This window comes from Bufo gargarizans, chromosome 6 (genome assembly GCF_014858855.1).
Source record: "Bufo gargarizans isolate SCDJY-AF-19 chromosome 6, ASM1485885v1, whole genome shotgun sequence".
In the NCBI taxonomy this organism is placed as follows: Eukaryota; Metazoa; Chordata; class Amphibia; order Anura; family Bufonidae; genus Bufo; species Bufo gargarizans.
Window position 1 is genome coordinate 46,861,732 of NC_058085.1, and position 10,733 is coordinate 46,872,464.

A 10,733-nucleotide genomic window follows, 5' to 3' on the forward strand; every position below is an offset into this window, starting at 1 on the left:
ACTAAATTATGAAATTGCTAAATTGGGAATTGTATTTCAACCCTGAACAAAAAATGTGCTTTGACGGACACTAAATAACTTGCCCAGCCACAACAGTACAGCGGTAACGACAGATTTAGCGGGATATAAATTTGAGGCCTAGTATTTAGGCGCTGGGTGACTGGTATGGATTTAATGACAGAATTAGACAGGGATATGGCCAAAAAATAACCACACTATCGCTGGTTAAATGCACTTGGTGACGGGCGCAGCTTGCCCCTGATGTAGTATATGGCCAAAAAATGAACAGACTATTGCTGGTTAAATGCACTTGGTGTCACAGCTTGACCAACCACACTACTGAGGGTTAAATGCACTTGGTGACGGGCGCAGCTTGCCCCTGATGTAGTATATGGCCAAAAAATGAACAGACTATTGCTGGTTAAATGCACTTGGTGTGATAGCTTGACCAACCACACTACTGAGGGTTAAATGCACTTGGTGACAGGCGCAGCTTGCCCCTGATGTAGTATATGGCCAAAAAATGAACAGACTATTGCTGGTTAAATGCACTTGGTGTGATAGCTTGACCAACCACACTACTGAGGGTTAAATGCACTTGGTGACGGGCGCAGCTTGCCCCTGATGTAGTATATGGCCAAAAAATGAACAGACTATTGCTGGTTAAATGCACTTGGTGACGGGCGCAGCTTGCCCCTGATTTAGTATATGGCCAAAAAATGAACAGACTATTGCTGGTTAAATGCACTTGGTGTGATAGCTTGACCAACCACACTACTGAGGGTTAAATGCACTTGGTGACGGGCGCAGCTTGCCCCTGATTTAGTATATGGCCAAAAAATGAACAGACTATTGCTGGTTAAATGCACTTGGTGTGACAGCTTCACCCTGATGTAGGCTTTAGCCAAAAAACAACCACACCATTGAGGGTTAAATGCACTTGGTGACAGGCGCAGCTTGCCCCTGATGTAGTATATGGCCAAAAAATGAACAGACTATTGCTGGTTAAATGCACTTGGTGTGACAGCTTCACCCTGATGTAGGCTTTAGCCAAAAAACAACCACACCATTGAGGGTTAAATGCACTTGGTGACAGGCGCAGCTTGCCCCTGATGTAGTATATGGCCAAAAAATGAACAGACTATTGCTGGTTAAATGCACTTGGTGTGACAGCTTGACCAACCACACTACTGAGGGTTAAATGCACTTGGTGACGGGCGCAGCTTGCCCCTGATGTACTATATGGCCAAAAAATGAACAGACTATTGCTGGTTAAATGCACTTGGTGTCACAGCTTGACCAACCACACTACTGAGGGTTAAATGCACTTGGTGACAGGCGCAGCTTGCCCCTGATGTAGTATATGGCCAAAAAATGAACAGACTATTGCTGGTTAAATGCACTTGGTGACGGGCGCAGCTTGCCCTTGATTTAGTATATGGCCAAAAAATGAACAGACTATTGCTGGTTAAATGCACTTGGTGTGATAGCTTGACCAACCACACTACTGAGGGTTAAATGCACTTGGTGACAGGCGCAGCTTGCCCCTGATGTAGTATATGGCCAAAAAATGAACAGACTATTGCTGGTTAAATGCACTTGGTGTCACAGCTTGACCAACCACACTACTGAGGGTTAAATGCACTTGGTGACGGGCGCAGCTTGCCCCTGATGTAGTATATGGCCAAAAAATGAACAGACTATTGCTGGTTAAATGCACTTGGTGACGGGCGCAGCTTGCCCCTGATGTAGTATATGGCCAAAAAATAAACAGACTATTGCTAGTTAAATGCACTTGGTGTGACAGCTTCACCCTGATGTAGGCTTTAGCCAAAAAACAACCACACCATTGAGGGTTAAATGCACTTGGTCGCAGCTTGTGCTGGCGCACCACAAGACACAAAATGGCTGCCGATCACCCCAGAAAAATGTGACTGACAAACGGTCTGGGCAGCCTAAAAACAGTGAGCAATTGAGTATCAGCAGCTCAATGATGCACAGCTGCAGATCGATCAGTTAATCAAGTCCTTTGGAGAAGTTAATCTGCCTAATCTCGCCCTAACGTCGCAGCCGCAACCTCTCCCTACGCTAATCAGAGCAGAGTGACGGGCGGCGCTATGTGACTCCAGCTTAAATAGAGGCTGGGTCACATGGTGCTCTGGCCAATCACAGCCATGCCAATAGTAGGCATGGCTGTGATGGCCTCTTGGGGCAAGTAGTATGACGCTTGTTGATTGGCTGCTTTGCAGCCTTTCAAAAAGCGCCAAGAAAGCGTCACAAAAGCGCCAAGAAAGCGACGAACACCGAACCCGAACCCGGACTTTTACGAAAATGTCCGGGTTCGGGTCCGTGTCACGGACACCCCAAAATTCGGTACGAACCCGAACTATACAGTTCGAGTTTGCTCATCCCTACTCACAATCACTTATAGAAATCACTGACCGAACATTGACGTGTGAATGAGGCATTAAAGAGGTTGTCTCACTTCAGCGTTTTATGATCCTTTGCTGGCTTGATTCATTTTTCCATCACATTATCACTGCTAGATTCCAGGGATTATGACCACCCTGCAGTTCAGCAGTGGTGGCCTTGCTTGCACACCATAGGAAAAGGCACTGACTTCTCTGGTGGCCAGGACTGCAGGAGCGCCCATATTCCAGTGCTTTTCCTATAGTGCGCAAGCACGACCAACGTTGCTGGATTGGATAGTGGTTGTAACCCTTGGAGGTATAACTAATATAATACTACTCCTATGTACAAGAATATAACTACTATAATACTTCTATGTACAAGAAAATAAGTACTATAATACTGCTCCTATGTACAAGAATATAAAGTCAGGTCCATAATTATTGGGACATCGACACAATTCTAACATTTTTGGCTCTATAACCACCACAATGGATTTGAAATGAAACAAGCAAGATGTGCTTTATCTGCAGACTATCGGCTTTAATTTGAGGGTATTTACATCCAAATCAGGTGAACGGTGTAGGAATTACAACAGTTTGCATATGTGCCTCCCACTTGTTAAGGGACCAGAAGTAATGGGACAATTGGCTTCTCAGCCATTCCATGGCCAGGTGTGTGTTATTCCCTCATTATCACAATTACAATGAGCAGATAAAAGGTCCAGAGTTCATTTCATGTCTGCTATTTGTATTTGGAATCTGTTGCTGTCAACTATCAAGATGAGATCCAAAGAGCTGTCACTATCAGTGAAGCAAGCCATCATTAGGCTGAAAAAACACAACAAACCCATCAGAGAGATAGCAAAAACATCAGGCCTGGCCAAAACAACTGTTTGGAACACTCTTAAAAAGAAGGAACGCACCGGTGAGCTCAGCAACACCAAAAGACCCAGAAGACCAGGGAAAACAACTGTGGTGGATGACCGAAGAATTCTTTCCCTGGTGAAGAAAACACCCTTCACAACAGTTGACCAGATCAAGAACACTCTCCAGGAGGTAGATGTATGTGTTTTAAAGTCAACAATCAAGAGAAGACTTCACCAGAGTGAATACAGAGGGTTCACCACAAGATGTAAACCATTGGTGAGCCTCAAAAACAGGAAGGCCAGATTAGAGTTTGCCAAACGACATCTAAAAAGCCTTCACAGTTCTGGAACAACATCCTATGGACAGATGAGACCAAGATCAACTTGTACCAGAGTGATGGAAAGAGAAGAGTATGGAGAAGGAAAGGAACTGCTTATGATCCTAAGCATACCACCTCATCAGTGAAGCATGGTGGTGGTAGTGTCATGGTGTGGGCATGTATGGCTGCCAATGGAACTGGTTCTCTTGTATTCATTGATGATGTGACTGCTGACAAAAGCAGCAGGATGAATTCTGAAGTGTTTCGGGCAATATTATCTGCTCATATTCAGCCAAATGCTTCAGAACTCATTGGACGGCGCTTCACAGTGCAGATGGACAATGACCCAAAGCATACTGCAAAAGCAACCCAAGAGTTTTTTAAGGGAAAAGCAGTAAGTGGAATGTTATGCAATGGCCAAGTCAATCACCTGACCTGAATCCGATTGAGCATGCATTTCACTTGCTGAAGACAAAAATGAAGGGAAAATGCCCCAAGAACAAGCAGGAACTGAAAACAGTTGCAGTAGAGGCCTGGCAGAGCATCACCAGGGATAAAACCCAGCATCTGGAGATGTCTATGCGTTCCAGACTTCAGGCTGTAATTGACTGCAAAGGATTTGCAACCAAGTATTAAAAAGCGAAAGTTTGATTTATGATTATTATTCTGTCCCATTACTTTTGGTCCCTTAACAAGTGGGAGGCACATATGCAAACTGCTGTAATTCCTACACCGTTCACCTGATTTGGATGTAAATACCCTCAAATTAAAGCTGACAGTCTGCAGGTAAAACACATCTTGTTTGTTTTATTTCAAATCCATTGTGGTGGTATATAGAGCCAAAAATGTTAGAATTGTGTTGATGTCCCAATATTTATGGACCTGGCTGTAACTACTATAATACTGCCTCCTATGTACAAGAATATAACTACTATAATACTGCTCCTATATACAAGAATATAACTACTATAATACTGCCTCTATGTACAAGAATATAACTACTATAATACTGCTCCTATATACAAGAATATAACTACTATAATACTGCCTCTATGTACAAAAATATAACTACTATAATACTGGTCCTATGTACAAGAATATAACTACTATAATACTGCTTCTATGTACAAGAATATAACTACTATAATACTGGTCCTATGTACAAGAAAAAAACTACTATAATACTGCCCCTATGTACAAGACTATAACTACTATAATACTGCTCCTATGTACAAGACTATAACTACTATAATACTGCTCCTATATACAAGAATATAACTACTATAATACTGCTCCTATGTACAAGAATATAACTTCTATAATACTGCTCCTATGTACAAGACTATAACTACTATAATACTGCTCCTATGTACAAGAATATAACTACTATAATACTGCTCCTATGTACAAGACTATAACTACTATAATACTGCTCCTATGTACAAGACTATAACTACTATAATACTGCTCCTATGTACAAGAATATAACTACTATAATACTGCTCCTATGTACAAGAATATAACTACTATAATACTGCTCCTATGTATATAAATATAAATAGTATAATACTGTCTCCTATGTACAAGAATAACTGCTATAATTCTGCCTCCTATGTACAGGAATATAACTACTATAATACTGCTTCTATGTATAAGAATATAACAATTTAATACTGCCCCCTATGTACAAGAATATAACTATATTATAATACCGCCTCCTATGTTCAAGAATATAACTACTATAATACTGCTTTAATGTACAAGAATATAACTACTAAAATACTGCTCCTATGTACAAGAATATAACTACTATAATACTGGTCCTATTTACAAGAATATAACTACTATAATACTGCTTCTATGTACAAGAATATCACTACTACAATACTGCCTCCTATGTACAAGAATATAACTACTATAATACTGCCTCCTATGTACAAGAATATAACTACTATAATACTGCTCCTATATACAAGAATATAACTACTAAAATACTACCTCCTATGTACAATAAAATAACTATATAAGAATATAACCACTATAACTGTGTGAATGAAAGCATGTGGGGATGTATTTCCTACTGTAGCTTATTTCTCAGTTGTATTGGAGGAGGGCTGGTAATGACCTTCTGTTATCTCCTCTGTCTTATCTCCTTCCTTTCTCTCTGCTCCAGGTCCTACTGTGTTTACTCTAAGATTCAGTGGCCTCCTGATGACTATAACAGAGCGGTCCCTGGTAATCTACTGGATAAATGAGCTATTGAAGTCACCCCCTGCCCCCCCCCCCACACTTACACTATAGCGCAGAATATATTGTGGTGCACTACAGTGTCCATATTTAAAGGGAAATTCTACTTGTTGTAAATACTGCCCTGTCACGTGAGCTTACATTGGGAGTTGGTGGAATTCATGTTTTTTTTGCAATTTGTCATGTCCCGGGACTTGCCACCACCTATCATTCCCGACCTTCGACCGGTACACTTGCACACTACCCCACAATGCCTAATTTAGAGGACTTCTTCAGCATTTACTTTAGATATTAATGACCTTTCGTCATTCTGATGCAAAACAGGCCTACTTCTCATCTCTCATATCTTCCCTGGCCCACAGCCCTAAACAACTTTTTAACACTTTTAACTCCCTTCTCCGTCCACCAGCGCCCCCACCCTCTCCTCTCATCTCAGCTGAGGACTCTGCCACATACTTCAAACAAAAGATAGTCAACATCAGAGAAAGCTTCAGTACATAGTCCCCGCAGACCCGCTACACAACTGCTCAGTTCTCTTCTCCCAAATCCTGCTTCTCCACCATTACAGAAGAAAAACTCTCCATTCTACACTCCAGATAATATCTCATCACCTGTGCACTCGACCCAATCCCATCTCACCTCATCCCTAACCTCACCACAACCCTAACTCATCTCTTCAACCTACTGTATCACTAACCTCTGGTGTCTTCCCCTCTGGTTTTAAACATGCTACCATTACACCCATCCTTAAAAAGCCTTTACTTGACCCTTCTTCTTTGTCCATTTATCGCCCCATATCACTTCTTCCATATGCCTCAAAGCTACTTGAACAACATGTCCATTCTGAACTGTTCTCTCACCTCTCCTCCTGCTCCCTCTTTGACCGGCTACAATCTGGCTTCCGACCCCACCAGTCGACTGAGACTGCCTTTACCAAAGCTGCAACACAGACAGGGAAGCACAGACCACAATCACAGATGAGCACGGTGCCCGGAACTGCAGCGGTAAGCAGGGGAACAGCATTGCACTGTTACAGTACTCCTCCCCCTTACTCCCCCTCTTCTTGAGTCCATGATGAGACAGAAAGCGTTTGATAAGATCCGGAGCATGAATGTTCTCCTGCGGCTCCCAGGACCTCTCTTCCGGACCAAATCCTTTCCAGTCCACAAGATAATAGATCTTTCTGCCCCACTTCTTGACATCCAGGATCTCCTTGACCTCAAAGACCTCTTCAGTATTTTTAGAAACTGGAGTAGGAGTAAAAGAAGCCTTTGAGAAACAATTAAGGACCACTGGTTTTAAGCAACGATACGTGGAAGGCATTGGGAATGCGCAGAGATGGAGGCAGACGTAACTTGTACGTCACCTTGTTGATCCTCTTCAAACACTTCAAAGTGTCCAAGTAATCTAGGAGCAAACTTAAAACTGGGGACTCTTGAGTGGATGTTTTTGGAGGAAAACCATATCTTCTCCCCAGACGAGAACTGGGGTGGTCTCCTTCTCTTGTCCGCATTGGTCTTTCTGTGTACCACCGCTTTGTTGATGCAGACCTTGGAATCACTCCAAATCTTCTAAAAAATCTGTAAAGGAAGAATCTGCAGCTGGTACCCCGGAACAGGAACAGGATTACAAGGGTGTTGACCATAGACGACAAGGAATGTCGAGGATCTAGTAGACTCACTATTGTGGTTGTAAGCGAATTCTGCCCAGGTAGCAGTGATACCCAGTTGTCATGTTGCGTAGAAACAAATGTCGAAGATAGTTCTCCAGAATTCGATTGACCTGCTCTACTTGCCCATTGGTTTGGGGGTGATAACTGGAAGAGAAGTCCAGGTCAATTTCTAGCAGACGACAAGAGGTCTCTTCAGAGCTTGGATGTAAACTGGACTCCTCGGAAACAATATGCCCAGGCAAACCATGTAGTCGAAATTATGTTTTAGAACAGCTTGGCAAGTTCCGCAGCTGAGGGCAATTGAACGAAGTGTGCCATCTTGGAAGAAGCGGTCCACCACCTACCCAAATCACGGTACATTCAGCTGACGAAGGCAGATCTGTAATAAAGTCCATGGCAATGTGTTGCCATGGTACATCAGGAACAGGTAGGGGTAGCAACAGGCCTGGTGGTTTGCTCCTGGAAATTTATTTTGAGCACAGACGGTACAAGCAGAACACAGTCACGTATGTCTTTGGACAATGTGGGCCACCAGTAGTGGCAAGACACTAGTTCTGTGGTCTTGCGGATCCCGGCTTTGGAGTTGTGCCCCCACGACAGGATACGTTTCATTTTGGCAGCGGGTACGAATGTTCTCCCGGAAGGAATGTCTCTTACCAGGACGGGAGCCATTGTGATGAAGCGAGCAGGATCTATCATGTATTGAGGCTCCTCCTGTTGGTCAGAAAAATCAAAAGATCGGGACAGAGCATCCGCCTTGATATTTTTCTCAGCCGGGCGGAAGTGTAACTCAAAGTTACAACAGGAAAATAAAAGTGCCCACCTCGCTTGGCGGGGGTTGGGACGCTGAGCTGTCTGCAGGTTTGTGAGATTCTTGTGGTCAGTAAAAAAAAATTACCGGATGCTGGGCTCCCTCCAATAGATAACCACTCCTCCAAGGTGAGTTTTATGGCCAGAAGCTCCCTGTCCCCATACAGTAATTCCTCTCGGTGCGAGAGAATAGCTTGGAGAAGAATCCACAGGTGAATGTCTTGCCCTTGGAACTCTTTGGTAGTAAGACCGCACTGGCTCCTATGGAGGATGTGTCCACTTCTAACAAGAATTGTCAGGAGACATCGGGATGTTTTTTAATTGGACGAAAGCAGCCTCTGCCTCAGGAGGCCAGTTATTGGCGTTCGCCCCTTTTTTAGTAAGAACGGATATCGGAGACGGTAGGGAGGAAAAGTTCAGAATAAACTGCCGATAGAAATGGGCGAATCCCAGGAAGCGCTGTATAGCGCAGACCCTGTGGGCGAGGCCAGTTATTTATCGCATTCTGTTTTTCAGGATCCATCTGTAATCCAGCATCTAAGATGACGTATCCGAGAAATGGTACCGTCATTTTTTCAAAGGTGCATTTCTCAAGTTTGGCATAGAGTCTATTCTCCCTTATGCGCTGTAAGACTAGTTGTACATGTCTTCGGTGAGTGGTAAAGTCTGGAGAGAAGACCAGTATATTATCCAGATACACAATCACGCAGGTATAGAGCAGGCCCCGAAAGACATCATTAACTAACTCTTGGAATACCACAGGAGCATTGCATAGACCAAAGGGCATGACGAGATACTTGTAGTGTCCATCACGAGTGTTGAAAGCGGTCTTCCACTCATCACCTTTACGAATGCGGACAAGATTATATGCACCACGCAGGTCGAGTTTGGTGAAGCCCCCCGAATCCTGTCAAAGAGTTCGGAGATCAGCGGAAGAGGGTATCGATTTTTAACTGTGATCTTATTCAGCCCTCGATAATCGATACAGGGTCTCAAGGATCCATCTTTCTTCTGCACGAAGAAGAACCCGGCCACGGCTGGTGAAGTGAATTTCCGAATAAACCCTTTCTCAAGATTCTCTTTGATGTAGTCAGTCATGGCCTGAGTCTCTGGAAGTGAGAGTGGATAGACTCGACCACGAGGAGGCGTGGCACCAGGCAGAAGGTCGATCGGACAGTCATAGGGACGATGAGGAGGCAGAGTCTCTGCATCTTTTTTACTAAAGATGTCCGCGTAATTTGCATATTGCTGCGGAAGTCCAGGCAGGTTTACAGGAACCGTAGGCGAGGAAGCCGGTCAGACCTTCACTAAGCCGGTGGAGTGACAGTATGATCCCCATCGCAGGATCTGACCAGAGTGCCAATCCACAATTGGCGAATGACGACATAGCCAGGGTAGCCACAGAATAATCGGATTCACAGAGACTGGCACATAGAAAGAGATAAGCTCTGAGTGCAGAACCCCAATTTGTAAATTTAGGGGCACAGTAACAGTGAGTACTGGTTCAGGGAGCGGTAGTCCATTTACAGAGGCCACAGACAAAGGCTTCTCCAGTCGGGTGATGGGAAGCTGATACTGATGAACCAGCGCTTGTTGAATGAAGTTACCGGCTGACCCAGAGTCCAATAATGCCGGCACAGATAACTTAGCTCCTTTGTAAACGAGAGTACTTCTCCCAATCTAGGACCACCTCTCCAACTGATCCTAGACAGTAGAGTTTCCTTGCCTCTGGGAGCAGTTATGCACAAAATGGCCCTTGCTTTCACAATATAGACATAGATTCTCCGCCTTGCGATGTAGACGTTCTTGGTTAGTCAGATGAAGGCGCTCAATTTGCATGGGCTCCTCAGGTGGGGTGGACACCAGAGGAAGGACCGGTCTCTGGAAGGATGGAGCCAGATGAGGTGGTCTTCTCGCGTATGCGACCTGCTTAGAGCGTTCCCTGAAACGCACATCAATCCTAGTAGCCAATGGGATCAGCTCATTCAGAGTGGACGGGCGTTCGCGACCAGTTAACTCGTCCTTAATGCCGTCAAAAAGGCCTTCCCAGAACACCGCCAGTTGAGCCTCATCATTCCATGTGAGTTCGGCCTCTAAAGTACAAAACTGGATGGCATACTGATCCAAAGACGCGGACCCTTGTCTAAGATGCAACAGTGCCGAGGCAGCGGAGGACGTGCGGCCGGCTCCTCAAAGACCATTTGGAAGGTAGTTAGGAAAGACTGCAGATTAGTCATTTCAGGACCTCCACGTTCCAAAATAGGGTTTGCCCAGGCAAGGGCCCTATCCGAGAACTGGGAGACAATGAAGGCAACCTTGGACCGCTCCGTGGGGATCCTCTGCCCATGTAACTCAAAGTGGATCAGGCACTGATTAAGGAATACACTACACGTTTTAGGATCACCAC

At 44.3% G+C, this 10,733-nt stretch overlaps 1 long non-coding RNA gene across 1 annotated transcript in view; it reads right to left on the reverse strand.

Annotated features, from left to right (window-relative positions):
* The window catches only part of LOC122942465, a 56,566-nt gene extending 49,745 nt beyond the window's left edge, over positions 1 to 6,821 (reverse strand). The window contains exon 1 of the long non-coding RNA XR_006390558.1: positions 6,705 to 6,821. This is a non-coding gene — a long non-coding RNA (uncharacterized LOC122942465). The remainder of the gene's footprint in view (positions 1 to 6,704) is intronic.
* Between the last annotated feature and the right edge of the window lie 3,912 nt (positions 6,822 to 10,733).